The following is a 12,434-nucleotide window of genomic DNA, read 5'->3' as shown; positions in this document are numbered from 1 at the left end:
CGACTTCCGCTTCCCGCGGAACCGGGTTTCCGACGGCGGAGTTTCGCTTTGTTTTCTCCGGCCTTCCTCAGATCCTCATTTCGCTTTCTCACCGAACATCCTCCACTGTCGGAGGGAAAGGATTTCAAAGGATTATTTATATAAGGGGGATTTAAACTTGAACAGTATTCTCAAATAAGATAGCAATATCCTAAACAGTTGGCCCTAGAACAATATCGATACAAGACTGATGGGTGCGATTGATCGTTTAAGATATCCTCTGTGTTACGCGCGAGTGCAGACGTGTACATTGCGTTCACCATAACTCTCTATTTATAATTGTTGTTTTATTTCAGAATGTCGTGTTTCAGTTTGACTATCTACCATGCCAATAGGAACTCTTTGCGTATTAAATCTTGTGATTTTCCATATTTAGCTGGGTTTTGGAGACCTTTACCACTACACTACCTAATAATTTGTATGTAACAATGCACAATTAATTGATTTTTTAAAGACTTGATTCTAAACCTAAACTAACCCAATCTTAGATCGGATTTGTAAAATATTAAACATTTAAACTTGTGAAAAACAACAACAAAAACAAATATGTTTTGAATTAAAAGAGTTTTTTGTATGTAATCATTAATATACATGGATAGTTGTATGCAGTCAGGTGCAGTTGGCAACAATACGTCGTGTACTACAATGAGGTCGCGACAAGGCCGTTGTACTTCCGGTTAGGCAGATAGTGAAGGTCGTCCGTTCCATTCATACCAACCATCCCACTCTACAATAGACGCAATCACTATAATTGAACGGAGTTGGTTCTAGTATAATCATGGATCGTGTGTATTATGTATTATGTTGGTCTATATAAAAGTTCTAACCTCCTTTAGCATTGATAGTTTTTTTTTCGCACTGCAGATTTCCAAATACGCAAAACCAATTTAACCAACTTAATTTAACACAATTTTGTTATTAATTTTCAAATTAATTGGATCAAACTGTAGCATTATGTCAAGGAGGGGAACTAATATATGTTTTACAATTTCTATTTAGCAAAATGAATTTTTCTTTAGTTGTACTATTTGGAAATAAAGTGCGTTTTAATTGATTTGGTTAGTTTATTGGTTTATTACAGTTTTTTTTTATTTAGTTTTAACATTGCTTAAACAATAATGGTTGCTTAGTGCCTTATACATTTTTAATCAGCTACAAAGGTTGTGATTTTCTAAAACCTAGTATATTTCACTAATAGTCTAACAATTCCTATCTACTAGTTGAGGTGCCTCAGTTAATGTCGCTAGAGCAACAATAAATTTTAACCACGAAACCTGAAATAACCCGGAAATTTAAATTTCACTTCTGTATGAAACAAACTGTGTAGGCCTAGATGTCTTTGACCATTATCATCTGCGTGTATGCCTATAAACCTTATAATTTAATTTGTATGATTTTTCTTATTTTTTCTGAGAAATGTACTTGGATTAACTTAAATATGTTTATGTTTAATTAGATTAAGAAATCCCATATTGTATTATTACTGTATTTCTATATATTTATGAATGTCAGGTTAAGTGTAAGAGAGGGCCATGTGGCCCTAAATTTGCCTGAAATAAATAAAGGATTTTGTTCATTTTTCATTCATCAATATCCACCACACTGTCAAGACCCGAAGCTGGCAATCTGAAGGACGAAAATACCGAAAGAATAAAATATCGCCGACAGAGCAGAACGAATTTTGTTGGTCCGTGTCTAAATCCCCGAAATGCAGACAATAGGTAGTCGAAAATCAATATGTAAGTCTGGGCGTATGCGGGCACAAAAACTGGCGGAGCAGCCGGCGATGGGCGGATGGGCAAGAGGCAGGTGCCCGGGCCATAGGACGCGTGCCCGTGCTGCAGCTTATTGGGGTGGTATTGTTGCATAGTCTGATTCTCGGGTCGTCTCCAGTTGCCTCGGAACCTTCGACCACAGATAGAACTACAGTAGATGTCCTGTTCCATGTAAAAGATGTAGCCAGTTTGGAACAGGAATGAATGGTCACAATCATCGACTTTTTACGCCAAATTTCTACCAAACGAAAATGGAGAGAGTGTATTTAATTCAATTCTTGTGACAGCGACGCTCAATTTGGTGCGTACTGCTGAATATGGACGAAGGAAGAATGAAGTCAGATGATCTGTGTAGCTCTGTTTTAGCTGTTAGTCAGGACCCAATGATCAATGAGCTTGAGCTATGTCCGGTTTCGACCCACTACAAAGCTACTGACTTACTTATGAGTTAACGAACCCCTTTTGATTACAGACGAGAACTATCTTAACCATTATCACACTACAAGCCATGCCATATTTCATTGAACATTACCTATTACATCCACCAAAACCATATATTTGACGTCCTCTATAGATTTATTATCCTTATGGATCACCTGAAGAGGATTCCATGACGCAGTCTATCCAGTTTTCCTGGTATCAAGCCAAGGAGGAGGTAATAAGGTAATTCTAAAGTTTCAAAATGTTTCTAAAATATGTTACCTACTTAGATTATCTGTTTTTTTAGTCAGGACCAATTACTAAAATCCTAGCATTACCATTTACAGTGGGCCTCGGTAATGCAGGTATATTCATCAACTTCTCTTCATTAGAACATTGAATATTGACCCGGCCTCAATTAACTGCACAAATCAATTAACGAGTGAGAACGACGCTAATTAATTGAGAAGCGAGTCACATGACCAATTACTCTTCCGCGTTATGTAACACGACAATACAAGTTGTACCAATACTAGAGGAGGAAACCATACGTTACGTGACACAGACTTAAATGCATAAACGCATACTGAGCAACTGAGCAATGATAGTACACAAGTTGTATCTCCGAGTTCAGCGGAAGGGGTTTGCTGAGATTTAGTAGTTAGGTGACTAATTTCTTTTTCCTAGGAAAACTGATGTGTTTGAATAAACACGTATAAAAAACTTTGAACAGTCGGCATACGCTTATGGGTTGTTATGTAGGTAGCTGAATAGCAACGAAAATGTAAACAATAAAAAATACATTCTTGTAATCACGCCAACTGAATATACTAGTAGGCCTACATTACAGATACAGACAACATAGAAGAAGAATATTTAGAAAATGCCTCACAGATGACTGACTGCATTTTACTGAGCAATGGTATGGATACCAATTAATTACAAAAACGTAAACTATTTTACTGATTACTGATGATCTACCGAACCAAACCTGGCCCTCTTCAAGTACTGGTTCACACGTTTTTAAGTCGAATGCCTCCCAAGGTGTTATCCGCTTTTATTGATTGACACGGCAACATTTTCCCCGCGGGTACCATTTTGGTTGCGGAAAATATAAAAAATTGCAGTTGCTTACTACTAACATTAACAAGTTAACAAGCCAACTGTAGTAGATTCTTTTATAGATTCGCAGATATCTTATAACAAAAGTATATAGCAAATTTAGATAGATATCATTGATTGACTGTTCATAAGTATACAGTACTAATAATTCTTTCTAACAAAGCTAGACCCTCATTTAAAGAGATTTTGGAAAAACAACAAAGATTACCTGAGCAAAATAGCAAATACATAAACAAACTTATGGGTGGAAGATTCCTTTATAGAGTTCTAAGCGGTTTTTAATCCTCTGAAACATTGAGAAATTAGATAAGAACTGGAAAACAATTTCAGATGCTGTTTGTAAAACAGTAAACAATAAAATCAAAACTGAAAGTACGGACAGGTCTGCAGGTTAATGATTGGTCTGTGGAACGCCGATTTGATCTTAATCTTTACGTAGAAACATGATAAACTATGCATTAGGGCCAGGGTTTTTTATAATTTAAAGTTCGAGTGATAAATTTAAAAAATCATCTGCTTAAATGGTTATTAATCACATGAAGTAATAAGCAAAACCACCTTCAGTTGCAATTTGTAGACGAGTACACAGGGAATCGACACAGACACAATAAATACAAATATGTGTAAAACATTTGTTATAAAAAGGTTTCACAATAAATAACAAGAGGCCGGTACCTTTCTCAATGATTTCAGTTATTGCTGCAGTATTAAAACATTTTAAAGCGTTGACAAGTTACAGTATAACTACTGTAACTTAACCAATCTTAAATATATCAATGATTTATTTTACTTTTGTCTCCCAGTGGCGAAAAAAATATGTTCGTGTGGTTAAACACATCCATAGATTAAAGGACCATGCATTCATTTAATTTGATCTTGTATTGAGTATCGATTAATTCCTATTAAACCCACAACAACAAACAACAAAATAATAATAAAAAAATATTAACAATCGCAGGCTTTAAATAAATCAAATGTACACGAACGGAAAATGAGAAGAAAATTTTAAAAATAATATTGCAAATGAATGCTTCATTGCAGTTAAACGTATGTCATGTTGTATTAAGTATACAAAAATATTCCTTTTACATTAGTTTAGAGTAACCACATTAAAACAGACCTACAAAAAATATACACTGTTAACATTAAACAATTTCAAGAAATAACAGTAACGTTTCAGCTTACCGAATTAAATAACGAACATGAGGCACACAGGGAAATCCAACAATGAAAAGAACACAATTTAACGAAAACAGCTGATCTAAACGTCACACAGCTGATCAGCTGACGCGTGGCGGTGAGGTCTTCTACGTTCACGATTCTGCGACCAACTGAGGTCTGAGGAGAACAGGAGAGTGACGTAGTTGTTGGGGCTACTACGTTCATTCATTCCCCCTCCTAACCACGAGACATGAATGGGGCACGCATAGTGGCACGTATGGTTTGAACCGTTGCCAAACACATGTGAGGTTTGGTTATTGTGGTAAAATATAATAGTTGGAGTCAGGAGAGTTGTATATGCTATTACTTATTTACATATAATTATATATTTTAAAAGGAGTAGAAATTTAAGTTCAGTACATAAATAGAAAAAGGAGTGTGTACATGGATGAGGTTCTATTTCATAAGTAAATGAATATCGGAAGTTATACTTCGTTAGAGTTTGTGAATGGGGAAGTTCTAATGCATTACGATATGGAGGAGGTTCTATTTCGATGGTTACAAGGGAGAGAAGTTTTCTTTTGATTGAGTAAATTGAATATACGAGAATACTTTAGTACATAAATAGGTGGGATTCTATTTACTTTTAGTACAAGACCACAGAAAAAAAGTATCCAAATAGCATAACTAAGAGATACCGTTGTATTTCTTTAGAGTACACGAAATGAGAAGTTCTTTTTTGTTGGATCATATAAATAATAAAAGTTATATTTCTTTAGAATATAAGAATGGAAAAATATACATTATTAGTTTCGAGTACACGAATGAAGCTGGTTTGATTTGGTTGAATTATAATTGGGGGTGTTTAAAATCAAATGAGTTCAGGGACATCTTTGTCATTTCACTAGACTAGAGTATTTATGAATGAGGAAAGATCTGCATTGTCACAGTACAAACCAGTGTGTGTGGGGCTTTTTCGTTTGAGTATGAATGGGGAAAGTTGTATTTGTAATTATTCGGTCAAATACAAGGGCCCCTTTCACTGGAAACAAAAGTAACTAACTACTACTGTATATACCTTACAACCTCTGTCTATAAAATAATCTGGCTATTTTTAATATGGAAATTCGGAAATACACTTTGGTCTATATGGCTTTCTCCATCATATGAAACATAGTGGTAGCCTAAATCTTCACAAGTCCTGAGAAATTATGTTTAACAGACTTAAAACCCACTTAAGATCGATAACTTACAACCACCACATCAGCCAAAGCACCAAATATCAACATCCACAAGTTCATAGGCGGCTTTCTTTGACACGTCCGCTAAAAACAGTGAAACAGTCGCAGAACGAATCCCATATAACTCAATCTGCGGCAGAAGTTCGGGACCGAGGGCGCCGGGTCGTGACAAATTGCGGGAAGTGATTTTCCCCGCTGTTAACAACAAAAATCGCAGGAACACTTGCGCGACGACCCGGAGACATGGCGTGGAACGTGACAGTAGTGGTGGAGGAACAAGGTTCAACAAATGGCAAAACTTACTGCATGTGCCAATGGATATGATTAATCAATTCGAACAACAGTTGATTGCATGATAGACAAGTGAGACCAAATATAAACCCATCCTTCAGGGTATCTTCGAGGGAATCCTTATAATCACAAGACGCTGCCAATTTCTTTACCTGGACTGAAATTTGACACTATAGTCTCACTACTCTGACACTGCCACCTATCAACTACATATATATTGCATAGTTTGTCTCCATGTGGATCTTCATTAGGTATTTGAGTCCTTGTCTTTGAACATACAATATTCTAAATCTCCACCTAAACTCAACTTCAAAAGACATTTTGAGCACTTTGAGAATCTTCCACCCCCTATCAAGGTAACTAAGAGTGTGTCTTTGGCCTTCAAAATATTTGATCTTCACCAACACTACCTCCAGAAACCTTGAGCTTCATGTGAACTTTCCACCGGGTACCAAACAAACCACGCCCATAATACAAGTTCAACTCTGAGCATGAGCTGATTACTTAGTTCCCAACCGGAGACTCCCTTTCAAAGTCTAAAAGCCGTTTACCCACGCTAGGGGCGGGAAGTCGCTTGATACGAAAATAATAGGCCTGTTTCGTAGACCCAGGTTCAAACCCTCCTTCCGGCCGACGACAATAAAACAATTTGTTGGGGGTAGTCAAAGCGCTTCCGACCCTGATTTCACACCCCACGGCGTCGGCCATTTGACGGCCAAACAGTGCAACAAAGACCTCACATTTGACACGGGCTTGTGAAATTTCAATCACGTGGTAGAAAGTTTGTCTAGTTAATCAGGAGCGTGTCTTTCGTTACTCAAAAAACGGTGTCCTGGCCAAAGTGATTATATTTTGGTTGAACCAGCTTGGGACTCGCTCTTGCTTGTGGAAGGAGGGGGATAATAAGTTCTTCCACCAAGAACTGATTATGCATTGAAAGAATAGACAGACAATTTCCCACATTTTATATTCCCACACGTCTTATTATTACAATAGCATTTGTGATCTATTCTCACTGAAGCAAAACATGTATTATTTCTTTAATTATTATTATTGGTATTGAAATTTAAAACTTAAAAATACTTTTTTAAATCAGCAGAATTTAATTTAATTAGCCATAATTAATTTAATGTATCGTATGTAATAAATGAAAATTTACGGTTTCAATTTTTCAGAACTATGAGCAGATTACTGTTTCGAAAACCCTTTTTGGAACACTGGGGCATTTAAAACAAAACCGGTGGAAAAAATCTAAAAACAAAATTATGTGACAATTTAGTGGATTGAGAAAAATGGATCTAGAAGTCGTGCTTTATTTTAGCCCATCACTCAATACTTTCGTAGCAGCAAATCCTTGCCAATAAAAATACATTTATGTCCGTACACAATCGACGGTTCTATGAACTAACTGGAAGGAGAATGAGCAATATCATAGTGCAACACAGACAAATAAACGCATCGGAAAGTTTACTATGTGAGACAAACACTGTTGGACCTTTTTATTTAAAATCCTCTTCAAGATTACCAGTGTATATAAAATGGTAGTATTTTTTCAACAACTTTAATCAAGGAGTGGGGGAGGATGAAGTGGTCGAAGCTGGAGCGGAGGTCGAGGCGGTGTTGCGTTGGGTCCCGGATGGAAGGCAAATGTCACAAGTCGACCTTGAGCTCAGGCTCATCTTCCCAGCACACTCCAGGATATACCGGCTTGAAATTCATTGCGATCGAGTATTACTATCGAAAACTATCAATGAGCCTGCAAGGCATACAAAACGTACACAATCGTGCTCACCTGAGGGTAAACCAAACAGAATCATAACCTTGGAGAGAATTCCCTGATTGTGAAGACTCCATATTTCAGTACAATGAAGTATACGCCGACTTGAAATTCATTACGATCTATTTCCTCTTCAAGAACCAACAGTGAACACTTCAGGCATTCAAAACAACTCCTTAGGGGGACTGAAAACACATTTCATTGTGTTGATTAGTCCCTGATCGAGAGGACTTCATCCCCATGGCTTTTTGCGGCTGTGGTATTCTGCATTTTCTTCATCTCTCTTTTTAAATCCAGGGCGAGCGCTAAAGTTCACGCCTTGCTAAAGTAAAAGCTTGCTTCCAACTCATAGTAGTGACAATCGTCCTCCTTATTGCAAGCCAAAGTCCACTAGAAAGACTTTCGCGTGAGCTAAATAATTGGATCAAAAAATTAGAGTCTGGGTTACTATTCTATCAACCTTGGGTTCGCCTTGCGATTGTTAAACTTCAACATTGACTAAATAACCAGAAAACTTATTCTCTTATTCGTTCATAATTAATTGGGAAGGTCAACCCACCCCAAACTCATTATCTGAAGACAACCAGTAAATCTACTCCATTCACCCCAGGAACTAATGATTGCACAACGATCATTCCTAGCATCCCTTGTTCTACCTCACCTCAGTCACCTTCATCCTCTGCGGGATATTTCCTCCCCAGACAGCATCCGCGAGGAGCGAGAACAAAGAAGTAAATTGGTTATTTCTGTCGCGGTCAGCAGGGGTGGGACCACATCCGCCGTTTTTGCCCCAGGTGGGGTGTATTTAGTTTTTTGGGGGTGCGAAGCCACGGTAATTTATCAGTTTGGACGAGTTCATTTAGTCATTAGTGAACCGGGAGCCCCAGGGGCGGAAACGAGTGTGGATGCAGGTAAAACTCTGGTTGATGAGGTACTGTACCTGCGCAGTTCGAGAGGGTGGTGGAATGGTTGCATGGAATGAATATGAGATTTTTTATTACTGTAATGAAAGTCCATACCAGAGCTGAAAGTCCTAGAGGTAAACAAGAGTTGTTCGTCATCAAAATATTGGAAGCAATACATATTTAAAAACACAGACATTGTCTCAAAGAGCTTGAGGCGTTAGATTTAGACAGATTCTTTCTACAATTTTAGCTCTAGATTTGTTGACATTTCAGACAAAAGGAGCACATCCAAACCGAAGACAGTACGTCCCTAGTTGACAGGCTAACACCAACTTTTATTAGAATCCAATTGTATGATTATGGATATATTTATTTTTATTATCCTAATCCAAATCATCTACGGTCTCAGAACTTGTCAACTTGTTTTACAGTTTCTGAGGAAATTTAATAGTGTAGTTAAAACTGACCAACAGTGATATTTTTAATAAATATGCTTATTAAATAAAGTTGGTGCCCTAGCACCCGCGATGTAGCGAAAAACCTCACAAAATGGAACCAGTGGCGTACTTACAAGTTATTTTATAATTAATTGGTAAACTACATACGATCTGAAAATCATGGTATGACAACTAGTTTCACATACGAATCATCCTCAGGCCAGTCTTCTTGCTTCATTTGAAGGGTATCAACATAAATAACAAATGGGATACTCACACACGTACGGACATGAATACATAACCATTTAGGTGAAACAAATGGAGAGAGAATACTGTATGGTGTGGGACTCGACAATAAGACATGGTTGGGTGAACCCTACGTGTTCCGAGTCAAATCAACTTGGCCAAACCAAACTTCAACAACTGTTAGTCACATCAACTATCAACTATCACAGTATCAACACTGATGAAATACCCCGCCGCAGCAAACCTGCAGACTAAGCGAATTTCCATTAACCTGATTAGATTTACACTAAAATGCCTTTATAAAAATAGCACATTTCTTTCCTATTTAAATAGAATTAGTTTAACGAGTACTTAGGTTTGCTGCAACAGGGAGGGTAAAAAAGATTTTTTTTATAAATAGTTTAGTAAGAAATAAAAGTATTTTCCAAAATCAATCAAAATATGTTCATAAACAAGCAAACTAAAACAGCTGACTTATTCTCCATAAAAATAACATGGGAATTTTAAAATTACAATTTTTTTGAATTTTCTCCGTAACAATTAGGCGCATAATAACGCTTCAATATACTAAATTATTTGTTTTTTTAAGCTCTACAAAATGGTTTGAAAATAAATTGTGAAATTTTGTGTTTTTAGGGCCAAAAATGGGAAAAACCTATTTTTACCCCATAAAACCCCCCATAAACCCCCGTTCCCATAGTCCGATCATGCTGGTTTGCGAACTCGTTCAAGTTTATCCTGCCTTACACCTTCAAACCAAATTTTATCAAAATCGGACAAAAATTACTCAAGTTATCGTGTGGATGGACACATATATATATATATATATATATATCTCTATATATAGATATATAAAAATTTGAACGAATGGTGTTTTTGGCCTCTGGGGACATCAAAATGAAAAAGTAAATCGGTCCCGGGCTTAGGTCTTACATGAGACCTACGGTAATAGCTACTTCCCTATAGGGAAATTCGCTAAAATGAAGAAAAAATAGTAGCACAACCTGTGAACGAGAGGCTCTAACTACTGGTAAGTTATATTTTTAATAAGAATTGGCTAGAGATCGTAATTATGGATCCATATAGATGTCTACTTCGGTATCCCAATACGTTTCAAACTGCAGAAGTCAATGTGTATAATTCAACACAGATAATTGGGGTGACAGGTAAAACTAACAGATGAAGCCGAACAGGTGGCTTCCCCATTGTGGCCGTTTCCGGACCGGAAACACGAATGTCACCACCACGGACACTAGGGTTGTAAAGTGACACAGGGGCTGTGAAATTCCTCACTTGGGCGTATTGGCGTGTAAACATCACACACCGTAAATCCGATCACTCGACTGATTAGCACGCGCTTCAACTCAGCTGTTGTATGGACGAATTAAATGGTTGTCGATGTTTTGGAGAGTAAGCGACCACAGTGTGTGTAGTAAATGAAGAAACAATAGTTTAAATCAATGAGAATTAAGGGCTACTTCGGTTGTAGATACAGGCTATCGCAGTTAAAGTTGGTTTTTAAATGTCTGTATGTAAGTAATAACTGAGGGTACTTCACCCACTGCTAGTACCGGTAAGGGCGGAACGTGTGGTAGAAAAGAGTAGCCGAAGAAGCCCCACGTAATGTCAACATGTGTTGTAGACCTTTTGGACTAAAAACCTATTAGTTCTTAAGTTGGCGCTGGTATTACTGAAATATCAGTAATAGCTTTGACTATTAATACAACAACTTCTGTATCCAATAGTCAATGGTAATAGCTAGTAATAACTAGCTACTCTTTATTCTGTGGTAGTGAATTTTACGTGACGTTTCGAGAAGCAGTTGTTCAAAGATTTGGATAGTTCTTCTTCTAAATCTAAACGATGCAAAATGTCTTCAGGCAGGCACACCAAGTCAATAACAATAACATTCAACACGATTTCCAACAGCTTAGTCAACGACTACTGAATTCTAATCTCGTTCTGAGGTCATAGCTGGTATAACTAGATGTGGCACTTGAATGATACCACGGACTATTGTGACGTACTTGGTGGACTACTGAGTGAGAGCTGGTAGTGGAAGAGTGCGAGGCTATTCTCCCCGAGGTCCCAGAATCAACCCCCACCAATCAACAGTGTTTACCCGGGTTATAATGTCGCTCCCATCTACACCTAGCATAAAGTAAAATATGAAACCGGAAAAAATAAAACAAATATGTTCCTTCTGGTCTCTAGTAGGATGAAAAGCAGGGACAAAAATCAGGCCGCTTACCGACATAGTATAGTCCAATCCAGTCCTGTATGTCCGGCGAGTGATCCAGAGGTAACTCCCAGGACAGATGTACCCACACTCTGCCTCTGCACAGCGACCCTCGTAGCTCAGCTGTGAGCCGCCCCCAGCCCCCAGCAGCCGCCCCCGCCGCCGCCCCCGTCCAGTCCACACCCTCGTGGGTCACACACATCGCCGTTACAATCCACCTTGGTCTCCACCCCTCAGCGCTGCATCTCTGTAACAGACAATAGAGTGTGGACATGAGAGAGGATAAGGAATGTTCCTTGACCAGAATATTCTTTGGTGACGAAGAATAGTTCCTTGGCAAAAATGTCCTTTAGCAACGAAGAATGTTCCTTGGCAAGGATATTCTTTGGTACTGAAGAGTGTTCCTTGACATAACCGTGGATTGAAAGTTAAGATTGTGCCTTGGGTAGAACGTTCTTCATCAATGAAAAATGTGCCTTAGGAAGATTGTTTCTTTGGCAACAAAGAATCTTCCTTAAACAGAACGATCTTTAGCAACGAAAAACGTTCCCATAACTATATCGTTCTTCGGCATTGAAAAAATTCCTTTGCAAAATACGTTATTTGACAATAAAGAAAATTCTTTAGTAAGAGTTCTTTAGAAATAAAGAATGTTTCTTTGGGGAAATGTTCTATAGTCACCAAGAGCGCAGTTAGTACGGTATACTATATGAATAAGACGAGTAGCAAACATATTTTTTTATCGATGAGGGACATTACTGGCGAGTGTGGATGTTACTTA

General features: G+C 37.8%; 1 protein-coding gene across 1 annotated transcript in view; it reads right to left on the bottom strand.

The window, feature by feature from the left end:
• The window catches only part of LOC129003483 (E3 ubiquitin-protein ligase HECW2-like), a 40,607-nt gene extending 28,822 nt beyond the window's left edge, over positions 1–11,785 (bottom strand). Inside the window, exon 1 of the mRNA XM_054431779.1 lies at positions 11,666–11,785. The gene's annotated coding sequence lies outside the window, so the exon portion shown is untranslated. The remainder of the gene's footprint in view (positions 1–11,665) is intronic.
• Between the last annotated feature and the right edge of the window lie 649 nt (positions 11,786–12,434).

Source organism: Macrosteles quadrilineatus, unplaced genomic scaffold, assembly GCF_028750875.1.
Source record: "Macrosteles quadrilineatus isolate MER2022 unplaced genomic scaffold, UCM_ALF_1.0 Scaffold_9__3_contigs__length_116548681, whole genome shotgun sequence".
In the NCBI taxonomy this organism is placed as follows: Eukaryota; Metazoa; Arthropoda; class Insecta; order Hemiptera; family Cicadellidae; genus Macrosteles; species Macrosteles quadrilineatus.
Note: the sequence above shows the minus strand (reverse complement) of the source record. Positions and strands in the feature narration are given on the sequence as shown.